The sequence below is a fragment of the Pygocentrus nattereri genome, chromosome 15 (genome assembly GCF_015220715.1).
Source record: "Pygocentrus nattereri isolate fPygNat1 chromosome 15, fPygNat1.pri, whole genome shotgun sequence".
NCBI lineage: Eukaryota > Metazoa > Chordata > Actinopteri > Characiformes > Serrasalmidae > Pygocentrus > Pygocentrus nattereri.
In genome coordinates, this window is record NC_051225.1 from 4,702,166 (window position 1) to 4,715,845 (window position 13,680).

General features: G+C 42.1%; 1 long non-coding RNA gene across 1 annotated transcript; it reads right to left on the reverse strand.

The window, feature by feature from the left end:
* Positions 1 to 4,372: 4,372 nt before the first annotated feature.
* Positions 4,373 to 11,761, reverse strand: LOC119265275. The gene is made up of 9 exons (XR_005131551.1): positions 11,701 to 11,761; positions 7,526 to 7,621; positions 7,213 to 7,355; positions 7,043 to 7,126; positions 6,796 to 6,939; positions 6,062 to 6,255; positions 5,799 to 5,958; positions 5,483 to 5,611; positions 4,373 to 5,096 (listed from the first exon to the last, which is right to left on the reverse strand). It is a non-coding gene; the product is annotated as an uncharacterized LOC119265275 (long non-coding RNA).
* Positions 11,762 to 13,680: the final 1,919 nt, after the last annotated feature.

Consider the following 13,680-nt stretch of genomic DNA (forward strand, 5'->3'; position numbering starts at 1 on the left):
TGGCCAAGGAATGTTGGCCTGGGAATTAAAAAAAGAAAAAAGAAAGAAAATAGCACCCTACAAATAAGCACTTCTGGAAAACAGTTACTTAAGTCATAATGACTAGTTGAAACAGCTGGATTATCTAGAAATGACCATTTTCCAGAGATATGATGGCAATGATGTCAGTGGAGGATATGGCTGAATGGCTCCATCCCAATCTACCAAACTTACTCTTTAAGCCAATTCTAATTGAACACTTCTAATACTGTCCCACTAATAAGCAACAATAATAAAAGTAACATTTTTTTATTTTGTCCAAACATTGAAGCCTTTTTGTGTATATTTTTAAGAACTTTTTTTAAAATGTGGTTGAATTGCAAAGTTCACAGTACTTATTTAGATACATCTGGGATACTCTGTGTTAACTAACCTTATTTCCAAAAAAGTTGGGTCGCTGTGCAAAAATGCAAAAAAAAAAAAATGCAATCATGTGCACATCATTTAAATTCTGTATTTCAATGAAAGTACTACCCATCAGATGTTGAAATTAAGAAAATTTCTTTTTTTAAATTTTCTTTAATTAAGAAAAAGTCTTCTTTTTTTTTCTTTTTCACATTTTATTGATTTTTTTTTGTTGATGTTTGTGTCTGTGTGTGTCAGTGATATGTATGTGTGTGTGTGTGTTTCAGTGTCAGAGGGGTGTCTGTATGTGTCTATGGTGTGTGTGTTTTAGTGGTGTGTGTTTGTGTGTCAGAGGGGTGTCTGAGTGTGTCTATGGTGTGTGTGTTTTAGTGGTGTGTGTTTGTGTGTCAGAGGGGTGTCTGAGTGTGTCTATGGTGTGTGTGTTTTAGTGGTGTGTGTTTGTGTGTCAGAGGGGTGTCTGAGTGTGTCTATGGTGTGTGTATTTTAGTGGTGTGTGTTTGTGTGTCAGAGGGGTGTGTGTGCATGTGTTTGTGTGTCAGAGGGGTGTCTGAGTGTGTCTATGGTGTGTGTGTTTTAGTGGTGTGTGTTTGTGTGTCAGAGGGGTGTCTGAGTGTGTCTATGGTGTGTGTGTTTTAGTGGTGTGTGTTTGTGTGTCAGAGGGGTGTGTGTGCATGTGTTTGTGTGTCAGAGGGGTGTCTGAATGTGTCTATGGTGTGTGCTTGTGTGACATTTTTTCTTACGCTTCTATGGCTCTCTCAGCTTCAACTCCCACCACCACTGGAGACTTTGTGCTAATGTTTCCTTTGTCGGTGTCCCTGGTTTGAGGTGTTCATTAGCACCGTTCCGGAAAAATCCAGTTGTCCAGTATGTGAGGTTGAAGGGTACTTCGTTACAAGCCTCACGCAAGAATTCTGGCGGCCAGCTGTGATCAACAGTACGGCTCTTCTTGTTGTCACGCCTCCACTGGAGACCTTCTTCTGCTGTTTTCTCTGGGTAGGCTGTCTTCCAGAATGTCCGTGTGCGTGGGACGTGAACAGGTACACCATCACGCTTTGAATTGACCACTCTGGGACAGACAGCCTCCCTGCGTTCAGGACCGGGACGGACAGCCTCCCTGCGTCCAGGACCGGGGCGGACAGCCTCACCGCGTCCAGGGCCGGGGCGGACAGCCTCACCGCGTCCAGGACCGGGGCAGACAGCCTCACCGCGTCCAGGACCGGGGCGGACAGCCTCACCGCGTCCAGCACCGGGACGCACAGCCTCACCGCGTCCAGGACCGGGGCGGACAGCCTCACCGCGTCCAGCACCGGGACGGACAGCCTCACCGCGTCCAGGACCGGGGCGGACAGCCTCACCGCGTCCAGGACCGGGGCGGACAGCCTCACCGTGTCCAGGACCGGGGCGGACAGCCTCACCGCGTCCAGGACCGGGACGGACAACCTCCCTGCATTCAGGACCGCCTTTCTTCTGGTTGTTGGTCTTTCCAGAAGAGCTTCTCTGTCCATCTGCTTTGTTGTTTGGAGGATTCTCTTTGTTGTAGTTGATCTTCCGCCCTTTTCCCCTTGTTCCTCTCCTGGTTTTTCTCTTTTTGGCCTCCTCAGGAGGGTCACTTGTCTTTACGTCCAGAGGCTGTACATCACCGTATGAAGCGTCTTTGAGGTCGAGATGTTCACTGGCAGACATCTTCAGAGGCTGGAGACTCGCCGACAGGGCTTCATCTTGCATGATCTCTAGGAGCTCTCTGTTGGCATCAGCTACAGCATTATTGGAGCTCACTAGATGATCCAGATGTGTCTCCAGAGTGTCCTCCACAGTCTTATCCATGCTGGGGTCCATAACTTCATTTTCGAGAGGCTGGAGACTTGCCGACAGGGCATCATCAAACAGGACGTCCAGGAGCTCACTGATGACTGTGTCATCGTTGGAGCTCACTAGATCCTCCAGCTGTTTCTCCTCAGTCCCCTCTAGAATGTTATTCATGGCTGTGTTGGTGGCTTCAGCAGCCGCTTCATTAGCCACCGTAGTCTGCACAGTCTCAGCTTTCAGCAGCTGCTCCATGCGCATCCCGACCTCATCCAGCAGCGTGTTCAGGAAATGCTGGATTGCTGCATCTTCCTCTTTAGTGAGGCTACCTTGTGTTGGAGGTGCCGTGGCCTCCACAGTCTTATCCATGCTGGTTTCCATGACTTCATTTTCGAGAGGCTGGAGACTTGCCGACAGGGCATCATCAAACAGGACGTCCAGTAGCTCTCTGATGACTGTGTCATCGTTGGAGCTCACTAGATCATCCAGCTGTTTCTCCTCAGTCCCCTCTAGAATGTCGTTCATGGCTGTGTTGGTGGCTTCAGCAGCCGCTTCATTAGCCACCGTAGTCTGCACAGTCTCAGCTTTCAGCAGCAGCTCCATACGCATCCCGACCTGATCCAGCAGCGTGTTCAGGAAATGCTGGATTGGTGCATCTTCCTCTTTAGTGAGGCTACCTTGTGGTGGAGGTGCCGTGGCTTCCAGCGTCTCAGCCGAAAAGCTTTCAAGGCTGGACGTGGGACCTACTGGCAGGCCCAGTGCGTGGGCCTCTTCCTCCACCACCTGTTCTTCCCCTTCATTGACTTCCCTCCATGTCCTCCCTCTCCCCCTCCTCCTCTTTCCTTTCTTCCTCTTCTCACCCTGCTGTTCCTCGTTCACCTTGCTGACCGAGTCCGAGTCCGAGTCGGACTCCCGGCCTCGGCAGCACCAGCTCCAGAGGCAGCTCATCTCGTCACATGTCTGAACAGAATGATGTGAAACCAGCCGTGCACCCCTATTTATAACCTCTGGTCCTTTATGACGTCACACATACACATTATGACGTCACGTCCTGATGACATCCGAACTCCAAACAACATTCTGCTGAGTCATGCTGACCAGTGAGGGAGGAGCTACAGTCCAGCGTAGTTACTGCTTTCCCGAATGAACGCTGCTAATTAGGCTAGGCTAGCGGAACGGAGCCGGGGCGGAGGAGCAGCGCTGACAGCTCAGTTACACCGGCGAGTTTGGCGACTATTAAACAGCGTTTTAGATGCACTGCTGTAAGGTAACATCACCTATTCCCCACGCGTCGGTTTCCCCTACACTCATTCATTCGTTCATTTTCCCGTCTGTGTAATAAAAACACTTGTCACCCATTCATATGAGGCCGTGGTTATATGTCCGTTTCCCCATTAAATCGGTTGGCAAGACCATCTAAGCTGTGTTTGGACATCAGATCTGTGTGATTAGTGCTTTATCTCGCGATTGCGTCATTCATATAATCAGTTCGTGTCTGTTTTTATACAATTCCATTGAATAAAACTTCACAGGTGACGTTTCTGTCTCGTTTCTTTAAAATTATTGGCCCGAACGTGACCAAAGTGCGTATTGGTTGCTAGGCAGATTCTGCAGCGTCCAACCACTCATGAAATCGTGCATGACTTCGGGCATTTCCGCCCTAAGTACTGACAGGCGAAAAGAGCCGAACTCTGTTCGGAGCGCAGCGCTGGTACAGCAGCGGTGGGGGGTAAATCTCAATCTTTAAACCTACTGTTTGCTTTCTCACAGAGAAGTACCCTAAAAAACATTGGGTTGAAATTGACCCAAATTGGGTTATTTTCACAACCCAGCGCTGGGTCAATATTGGACAAACACGGCATTGGGTAGAATTGACCCAGTACATTGGGTTATTAATGTGACCCAGCATTTTTGGGTCAAGCATTTAACCTAAATGCTATGTAATTTTAACTAGAATGCTGGGTTAAATGAACCAAAAGTTTGGGTTGTACTGTGATTACTTTTAAATGTATAATTTAGACATTATTTTAACACATACTTTACATATTATATATTCTTACACTTAAAAGAAAAATACCACTTTTAAGCACCAACAATAATTTATATATATATATATATATAAAGCACATTTCTCAATGACAACAATAATAACAATAACAGCAGCAACAACAATTACAAGCAACCTTATTCAATAACAAATTTTCTTTTGCTTGAGAAATTAATAAAATAAAAAGAGGTAACACACATGGCGTCATTCTGGGAGCTGTCACTGATCTGTGGCAAAAATAAATGCCCGCAAGAGTCTTATGGAGGGAGATTCATGACCTGGTAGCTCATAAACAACAGTCTGAAGAACACTGTCGGGGGTAGTTTATATCAAATACAAAGAACGCCTTAAAACACACATCATTGGGACACCCCCAACAGAAAAATAAAAACCTCAGCATAGTGAGAAACAGTTAAAAATGCTGTTAAATTGAGGTAGACTGCTAATAAAATGTGACTTTTTTCAACTGGATCTTAAGACTGGCGCTGTTCCAACAATATGGAGGTGTAAGCAAACCAGCAAATTTTACGACAATAACTGTACCTCTATATTTGAGTTTAGCTGGTTGCTAGGCTGTTGTCATGATACTGTTTACACTCAGGATGAGCTGCTTTTGTGGGTGTGGTTTGACTAAAAGTCTCAGGACTAAGTGATAAGGTGGTCTATTTCTACATTACAGCTCTTTCAAATTATCATCAGAATCTGAAGAACCAGCGCTGGAAAATCCTCAGTCCCAGTCAGTCATAATGCTGTTGTACTGCGGCGCTGTTCACTGTTGTCCACCAGTGACGTCACACGGTACCGCTCAGGAATTTCCGTAGCGAGCTCAGGTTTTTTCCGTCTGTTTAATTAAAAGAGTCAATTTTAAAGAAAAATTAAGCAGCGAATTTCATTTTAAGTCATGTTCATATATTTTCAGTATCCAAAACAATATGAAATCACCAGGGCTGTCCAAATGTGGTGCTTAGCCTTTAATAGCGCCGCACTCTCTTTACAGGCTCACATCTAGATGAAAGTCAGCGGTGAAAATGGAGCACAAATAATAAACTAAAAGTATCAGACGTTGGGCAGGATACAGCCAATAACCTGATCTACCAAAATATGTCTGGAACCACTTAAGGCTGAGACATCCCAACTGTGATCAGAGACAACTAACTACTTAGTTTAGAGGTAGGTGTGTAATTACAACAGAGCAGAATATTACCAGATTTATATCTCTCAACTTACAGGCTGTAGATCAATGAATGACTTTCTTGTCTCTTCACAGCTCAGACGGAAGGTCTTCCGGCAGAATCCTATAGACAGAAGCTGGTAGGACTACTGGCAATAATCTCACAGCCCTGTCACCTTGCGCATCTGGAAACAAGAATCTCTTATTAGGAATAAGAATCTTTTGTGGTTACATGTTCTAACCTGCCAGCTGTAAAACTACTTCTTTCCATTTTTTCTCTCACGTGATAGTAAAATGTATTCTCTGATTTACATGTTCACTAAAATGTTGTGTACTAATTTTTTTAAACATAGTATCCACTGTGAAGACTACCTGCACACACAGAATCCAGTCTTGAAAGAATTCCAGAAGCTTGCTTCTCCTGGCTAGCAAACCATAAATTTCTGTCTCTGAAAACGGGCATCCACTTTTCTGCCAGTTATCCAAGTTTCCCAGCACAGGCTGGGTGTAGAATGGCAAAGTCCTGAGCAATCTGCAGACATAATTTTCATTTAATTACTTTTCCAAGTAAATTACAGATAACATTCAGTAATTCTGACTTACTATCAAGTGCATTCTGACTTTGCATATCCTACCATTCCTGGAGTATCCAAAAGACGTGGATGCTCTTTTTTGACCTCCTCCACTGTCTTTGACCCATGCTCCCTTATCCACTTAGCTCTGTGGATGGCTGTCTGCTTCATGTATTCTTCTATTTGGTTAAGGGGTCGGATGTTATTTCTTAACCACTCCGTCATCGCCACTGCCCTCTCATCAGATATTTCAGTCTCTGTATTATGCAGAGAAAGACAACGCCTTCACTGTTTGAAGTAGACACCACAAATTATCTTGCGTTATTTCCTGACTGGAAGCAGGAAATCCTTCAAAGTCATGTGTTATACAATGTGATAAAATAATGACATTCTACACATTCACCTGAAACTAAATTTGTAGGTTTACACAAATCAGCTATATTAGCTAGTATTAATCTTTACAGCAATTAATGGCTCAGATCCTTACGCTCGCCCATGTTTCCTGCTTCCAACAAGAACTGACTATTCTTTTCCTGTCTTGACCTCTCTCCCCTTGACAGGTGGTTCTGAAGTTATGGCTAATCAGTGTACTTTAATGAAAACTTAACAGCAGAACCAAACATGTGAACTGTAGCATAAATGGCAAGTCACAAACTGTTTGATTTTCCAAAACGCACCAGCCATTCTACAGTGATCATGCCGTAATGACAATACTGTCTAATAGAGGATCACATTAAAATCAGCAAGACAAGTTACCCAAAACCTTTCTTGGTATGATAACCTGTTTGTGCATGTACCTGGCAATACCAATTAGTTACAGGGTTCTCCACAGGGCTAGGTCTGCACTTTCCACTACGGAGCCTCTTCCGTACATTTCTTAAACGCTCTTCAACGAAGCCAGTTGCTGGTCTGTGAGTTCGACCTGGACTATACCACGCCTCCTTTAAAAAAAAAAATTCAAATATTCTTTGACATGTCAGACCTAAAATAACCACATAATACACACACAAAGTCCGGTGTGCTTTGATTTTTACTGGCACTTACATTGCCGTTCCCATGCTGATCCCTTAGATACGGAAATTCCGTCACTAAAGATGAGGCCAGGTTTTCCTTGTTTCCAATGCTGGACTGTAAACAGATATCAGATGTATTTACACACATACACACACACACACACACACGTCACACAACATCAGTCAAAACAGTACACTCACGTCTCTCCGAACCGCTCCATGAGATGTGACACTAGGATTCTAACCATAGACCTCCTCTGCTTGAGCGAGATGCACCGTTTGGTGTCAAGACTGCACATTATCTCTCTACTCTCCGGTGTTTTCTCGAGGGCCTCCCTAATTTTCTGGGAAGATAGAAGGGGGGAAAAAAAAAAAAAAAAATATAGGGAGCACAAATATCCCATTCAACTTTTCAGTCTTTTGTGAATACCTTATGGGGATGGCACAAGGCCAAAGTTAAAAAAAAAAACAACCTAAAGACAACAACAACAACAACAACAACAACACCACATACAAACGTTCCCCCTTGTCCTGAAGACATGGCTTTATGCTGCTGGTCCAGTGATGGTCCTGCTGATGGGCCATTTTCAACCAGCTCAAGTTGCATTTCCTTTAGAGACAACCAAATAAAATTAGTCTCATGTGTTAAAGAGCAAAACTGGTGAAAGGCAATACATGCTCAATGAAGATAACTGAAATCTCTGAAAAAAAATATTTGATTATTTGTCCAATATTAAATTGACATGTTTGGTGACTGAATATAACATCTTTAGATCTGCATTATGAAGTAGGTTTAGGCAATAGGTCGGTGTATTCAGATATCAGAAGTGACTAACAACTGACACAATGAAGATGCTGCAGAGGTGGTGTGTGTGTGTGTGTGTGTGTGTGTGTGTGTGTGTGTGTGTGTGTGTATATATATATATATATATATACACACATACATATATATACACACACACACACACACACACACACACACACACACACACACACACACACACTTTTGAAATCAAAACTTTTGCTAATTATTTTTCAGACCGACATCACTCAGGCCTACTACAAAGTTAATGTGCTATCAAACAAGAAAGAATATAACCAGTGACTCCCTAACTTAGGGTTAAACCACCATAAAAAAGGACAAAAGTAAAGACAGGTTGGGTGTCAAAACTGGGGCTACGGTTTCATTATGAAATACAGATAACAGTCAGAAACTATGTTCAGAAGCATATTAGAGATTACTTAACAACTTGACATGGTTTGACGCAACTGATTTAGGCATGTAGTTTGAACAATACTAACTGCTGAGGTATCAATTTAAGACTTGTAAGCTCTGCTTCCATAAAAGCTATCAAAACTAAAAGTGTAGCCGACTAAATTCAAAATTTTCCTTTAAAACTGCTCCTTCAAAAATGTCAACTTACCTAAACCTGCTAGGAGGCTTATGGGTTAGTTTATAAAAGCAGAGTAGGTTATAAGACCTGTAAGATTTTTAATGGAAACCATTTACAATTTCATGTAGTTTGGGAACAGTTATTACATAAAAAGATTTTCCAAATACATGTCCATTCTTCATTAGGACCTCACATTTCAGCTTGCTACCTTTTTACTAACGTGAAGACCGTAATGTAGCACAGGATGAGCATATCATATATATTATAAAAATTGTTCTGAACTTCAGAACAGTGCCACCACATACTGCTATACTGTATCAAAATAAATAAATAAAAATAAACGTTTAAGGACAACTTGTGTTATTGTGCACAATGTATAACAAGAGTACAGATGGGGCAATGTATGTCTTCAAAGGAAAAATGCAAAGGATAATGGTACATGGTCAAAAACTGAAATGCCTAAAAAACAGTTTTTTAAAAAATTACAGTGAAGGAAAAAGTCTCGAATGGTCTGTAACGCAGAGAAACATAGCGATTATCATCGCCCTCTTTATAGGACCTTGCAAAATGGAGAGGGTGGTGATCATCAAGACAGTTCACATCAACCACATCAAGCTCAGATCCAGGAGACACACTGTAAGAAAAATAGTGTCTTTCCAATCCTACTGTATCATACTTCCTCACAATCAGTTTGACAGAGGACTCCACGGATACAATGCGCTCTACCATAGCAAACTGAGGCTCACCATCACAAGCGTGAGAGACTAGAAGAGACATTCCAGGCCTATATTCAGTGCCCCTCCATCTCACCCAAGATGGAACATACACTTCAGTGAAAAGCGGCATTTCAAACTTGTGCTTGATGCTGTCATATCCATCAACACAGCCCAACAGATCTGTGCATCCTGGACCAACTTCTAAGTTGTGGCTGAGCAAATTACCCGAGAGGAGGTGGTAGCACAGCAGCATCTGATGCCTGTAAGCCACTGTTTTGCAGATGTTGCGAAAGTTACAAGTAACATGACTGAGTCTTTTGAAAAAGCCATGCTTGGTCTCAAATCGCATAGCCCACAACAGAACCACAGGGCCTAACTTCCTGATTGCACCAGGATAATGGACCATAAAGTGATGTTTTGGTTTTAGGTGCCTACCAGGGTAAAGCTCCAGAAGACTGTGGTGCTCCTGGATGAGGTAACCTAAGAGAATTGATGCTTCTGGTTAATGATGGAGAAAAAACGAACTCCATGCAACTCAGTAAAAGAAGAAGCAACTCCCAGTATTGGTTGCCCTCTGGGATAAGGTCACCGATGACAAGAGGAAGTAATCTTAACAGACACCAGGTCTGTGATGCAGTCTACCTGAGAGCTCCATCTGGGTTTTTGAGCTCATGTGATTTAATAGGGGACGGCTTGTTATGACTGTCAATGAACCCATAATCAAAACGTGTAAGTCTGTAGTTGATCTGATCTAGGGTTATAAGCTTTTGCTCAATGAGGGAACTGAGAACAAACTTGACTTGATATCCTCTAATTCCTTCCAGAATGTCATGCATGATATCTCTTTATCATGATATCTCTAGGGACTCTTCTCCCTGCACGCTGCTGTCTTCACCTACAACCTGCTGTTGCTGGAGCACTGCTTTCACAGAGGACGCGGAGGCTAAGCAGTGAACATGTCTGTGACCTTAGCACATTTTGCAGCACCTACAGAGTCTCTTCGCATGTAACTTCTCCGCACCGCCTTTCTGCCGCTTCAGTTTCGCCATGTTGCCCCTCGTTTTACACACACACACACACACAACACTGAAACTAGCCGGAGTTACAGCGGACCACGCAGAGAAAGGGTGGGGCCGCTTTCGTCCTATATCCTGATTGGTTGAGTCTACTGTCTATATTGAAAAGAAGAAAAAAAAAAGGGGAAGAAAAAAAAAAATCCAACAGCTTTGGCCCTGAGGACTGTCGGCCACCGGGCAAAAGCCCGGTACGCCAGATTACCTGTCCAGCCCTGCCTCTGCCTCTTCAAAAGCACAGTTTCAACTCATTTGCAGTGACGGACAAAAACAGGCTGACAACAATGAAACGTATTAAAGTAAGATGAAAATGTGCAGCCCTCGATGTTTTTAAAATCATTAGCCAGCCAGGGAATTCCATCACGCCTTCTAACCCAACACCATAAATGGGCGATGATGAAGAATAGCTGGCTATCAATAAGGACATCAAAATGGCTATGATAAAAGCAAGCTAACCAATCATTAAGCTTCAGCTAATATAACTTACACTTACTTCATTCCTTATTTCATTCACTGAAACCACAGAGAGGCACTGAAATTAAAAGAAGAGTAATAGCGGAAAAATAAAGGACATGTTCGGTATGTGAAACCCGTTTCTTTTAATGAAACTACCTCTTCCCCCTCCCAATCTGAACTGATTTAACCTTGGACTCAACATCTGCACCTTACCTACACTGCACTGCTGCTGTTAGAACAACACTGTTTACATCTATTACTGCACAGAGTAATATTGTTTATTGTTTACATCTGTCACTTGATGCACTTTATGAACAGCTGCTCCACTTATTTGTACATACGCACATGTAACTTTAATTTTATTTCAAGTTTGCACACGCTGTACACTTTTTTGCTTTTACCTTTTACAACTGTTTTTTAGTTATTCTTATATTTTCTTTTTTTATTCTCTTAAGAGTACTGCCTGCTCTGCTCTGCTCCTGACAATAAAACTCTTGAATCTTGAACAATGTAGCTAGCTAACCTAGCTATGTGTAAGCTAACTAATAGCCGCCGCCTCACAACGTCTGTGTCCCTTATAAAACGGTAAATTGTCAAAAAAAAAGCACACTAGTATTTTCTGTGGTATGTAAAGACTGTGTTTGAAGAAAATGTGGTTTAGAAATAGTTCGATGCTCGTGGGTACTCCACTGTTTTATTCCGTTAGCCTCCTAGCTAACGGTAGGTTAGCTAGCTAAAACGTCGGTCACCACTCGTTCGCAGGACAGTTGTTGCGTGGAACTGTTATTTTACCTCAGGCAAACCGCCTAACGTCTAATTTTCCCTCACAAATTGAGGTTAAATAAAAAATATATTATAAGTATTGCGTAAAGCTTACGTCAGTTAGCATATTAGCTAACTAGCATAGCTAACATGCTAATGCTCGTAATACGTTTTTTTTTTTTTTTTTTTTACCTCAATTCGTGAGAGAAAATTAATTAAGATATCTGGTAACTAGCTTATAATCAATATTTTGGGGCAAATTTAAGATTAATCAGTTTAGCAACTTACTTTCTTTCGGCTGTGGTCCGGCTGCCGGTGCCTCTTCCAGCGGGAGGGAAGCGGCGTAGGCGGGAAACGGGCGTCCGGGGAGTTCCGTTACGTGTACGTTCCCTTTAGACGTCCGCACTGCAGACCCAACAAACGGAAAAATAACCCATATTTTTTGGGTTGTTTAAATAACCCAGCATTTTTTAGCCAGCAGAATTTTCCAGACAATTCAGGCCTCTTATTTCACCACTCTTTTTAAAAGTAATCTCAGAAATGTCCGAAAATACATCCATACCCTATCATATGAATACTCCTCACACTTATCTTAATACCACATAAAAAATCCACGATTGCTCCAGCTACCGTCCCATTTCACTGATCAATTCAGACATACAAATCATAAGTAAAGCTTTATCAATCAGATTCATCAAAGGGAGACAGTCCTCAGAGAACACACGCAGGTTATTCAATGTAATTCATATGTATAACAGCGAAAAATCTCCATATATATATATATATATTCAAAACTCCAACTAATTCAATATCAAAGCCTTCCCAGAATATACATTACAGCCTCTAAACTAATTCAGGCACAGTGATAAATGCCAACATCGTCCAGCTTTAACAGATAGTAGTTATCACGCCTTCTGGAATGGTCCCCCCGATCCAGCAGTTTTGGTCAGAGGTCATGGACAGGCCTGGTCATCCCTTTATGTCTCATTGTAGCGCTACTTAATGACCTTTCCTCACTTTCACCACCCAATCACCTCAAATCCTTTATATTTCATTCCACTTTCCATTACTAAAAAAGCTATACTGCTGAACTGGAAGGACAGAACCCAAATTTCAATAAAGCTTTGGCTGAACCTCCGAACGGATCACTGTAACCTGGAGAGACTTACAGCAAATTTCAAAAATAACACATAATCTTTCAAGGAAACCTGGTCACAATTTTTACAATATATTGATAGCTGCCTTCCGCCCGATGACCGCTGGGATAGTTCCATTGTTAAGTTTCTGCATTTGTCTGTCCTGTATGTCCAGTTTGTCCATTGTTAAGTGTTATTGTTATCATTCTTCTTATGCTTATTACTATTATTGTTATTTCATCCTCTCTTTACTTTTTTGTCTTTTGTTTTTTTGTTTTGCTCAAATCTAGGGGTGGGTGAGGGTGGTGGGGGGGTTGTTTGGGTGGTTGTGGTGCCACATCACCTTATATCTGTATGATCATTAATAAATGAAGAGCTGTGACTTTGTTATTAACGTGAAAAAGAAATAATAATAATATGTCCCTTGGAAAAGGGGGACGGTGGTGTGGTGTGGTGGTGTTTTGCTCAAATCTAGGGGTGGGTGAGGGTGGTGGGGGGGGGTGTTTGGGTGGTTGTGGTGCCACACCACCTTATATCTGTATGATCATTAATAAATGAAGAGCTGTGACTTTGTTATTAACGTGAAAAAGAAATAATAATAATATGTCCCTTGGAAAAGGGGGACAGTGGTGTGGCAAGGAATGTTGGCCTGGGAATTAAAAAAAGAAAAAAGAAAGAAAATAGCACCCTACAAATAAGCACTTCTGGAAAACAGTTACTTAAGTCATAATGACTAGTTGAAAACAGCTGGATTATCTAGAAATGACCATTTTCCAGAGATATGATGGCAATGATGTCAGTGGAGGATATGGCTGAATGGCTCCATCCCAATCTACCAAACTTACTCTTTAAGCCAATTCTAATTGAACACTTCTAATACTGTCCCACTAATAAGCAACAATAATAAAAGTAACATTTTTTATTTGTCCAAACATTGAAGCCTTTTTGTGTATATTTTTAAGAACTTTTTTTAAAAATGTGGTTGAATTGCAAAGTTCACAGTACTTATTTAGATACATCTGGGATACTCTGTGTTAACTAACCTTATTTCCAAAAAAGTTGGGTCGCTGTGCAAAAATGCAAAAAAAAAAAAAATGAAATGATGTGCACATCATTTAAATTCTGTATTTCA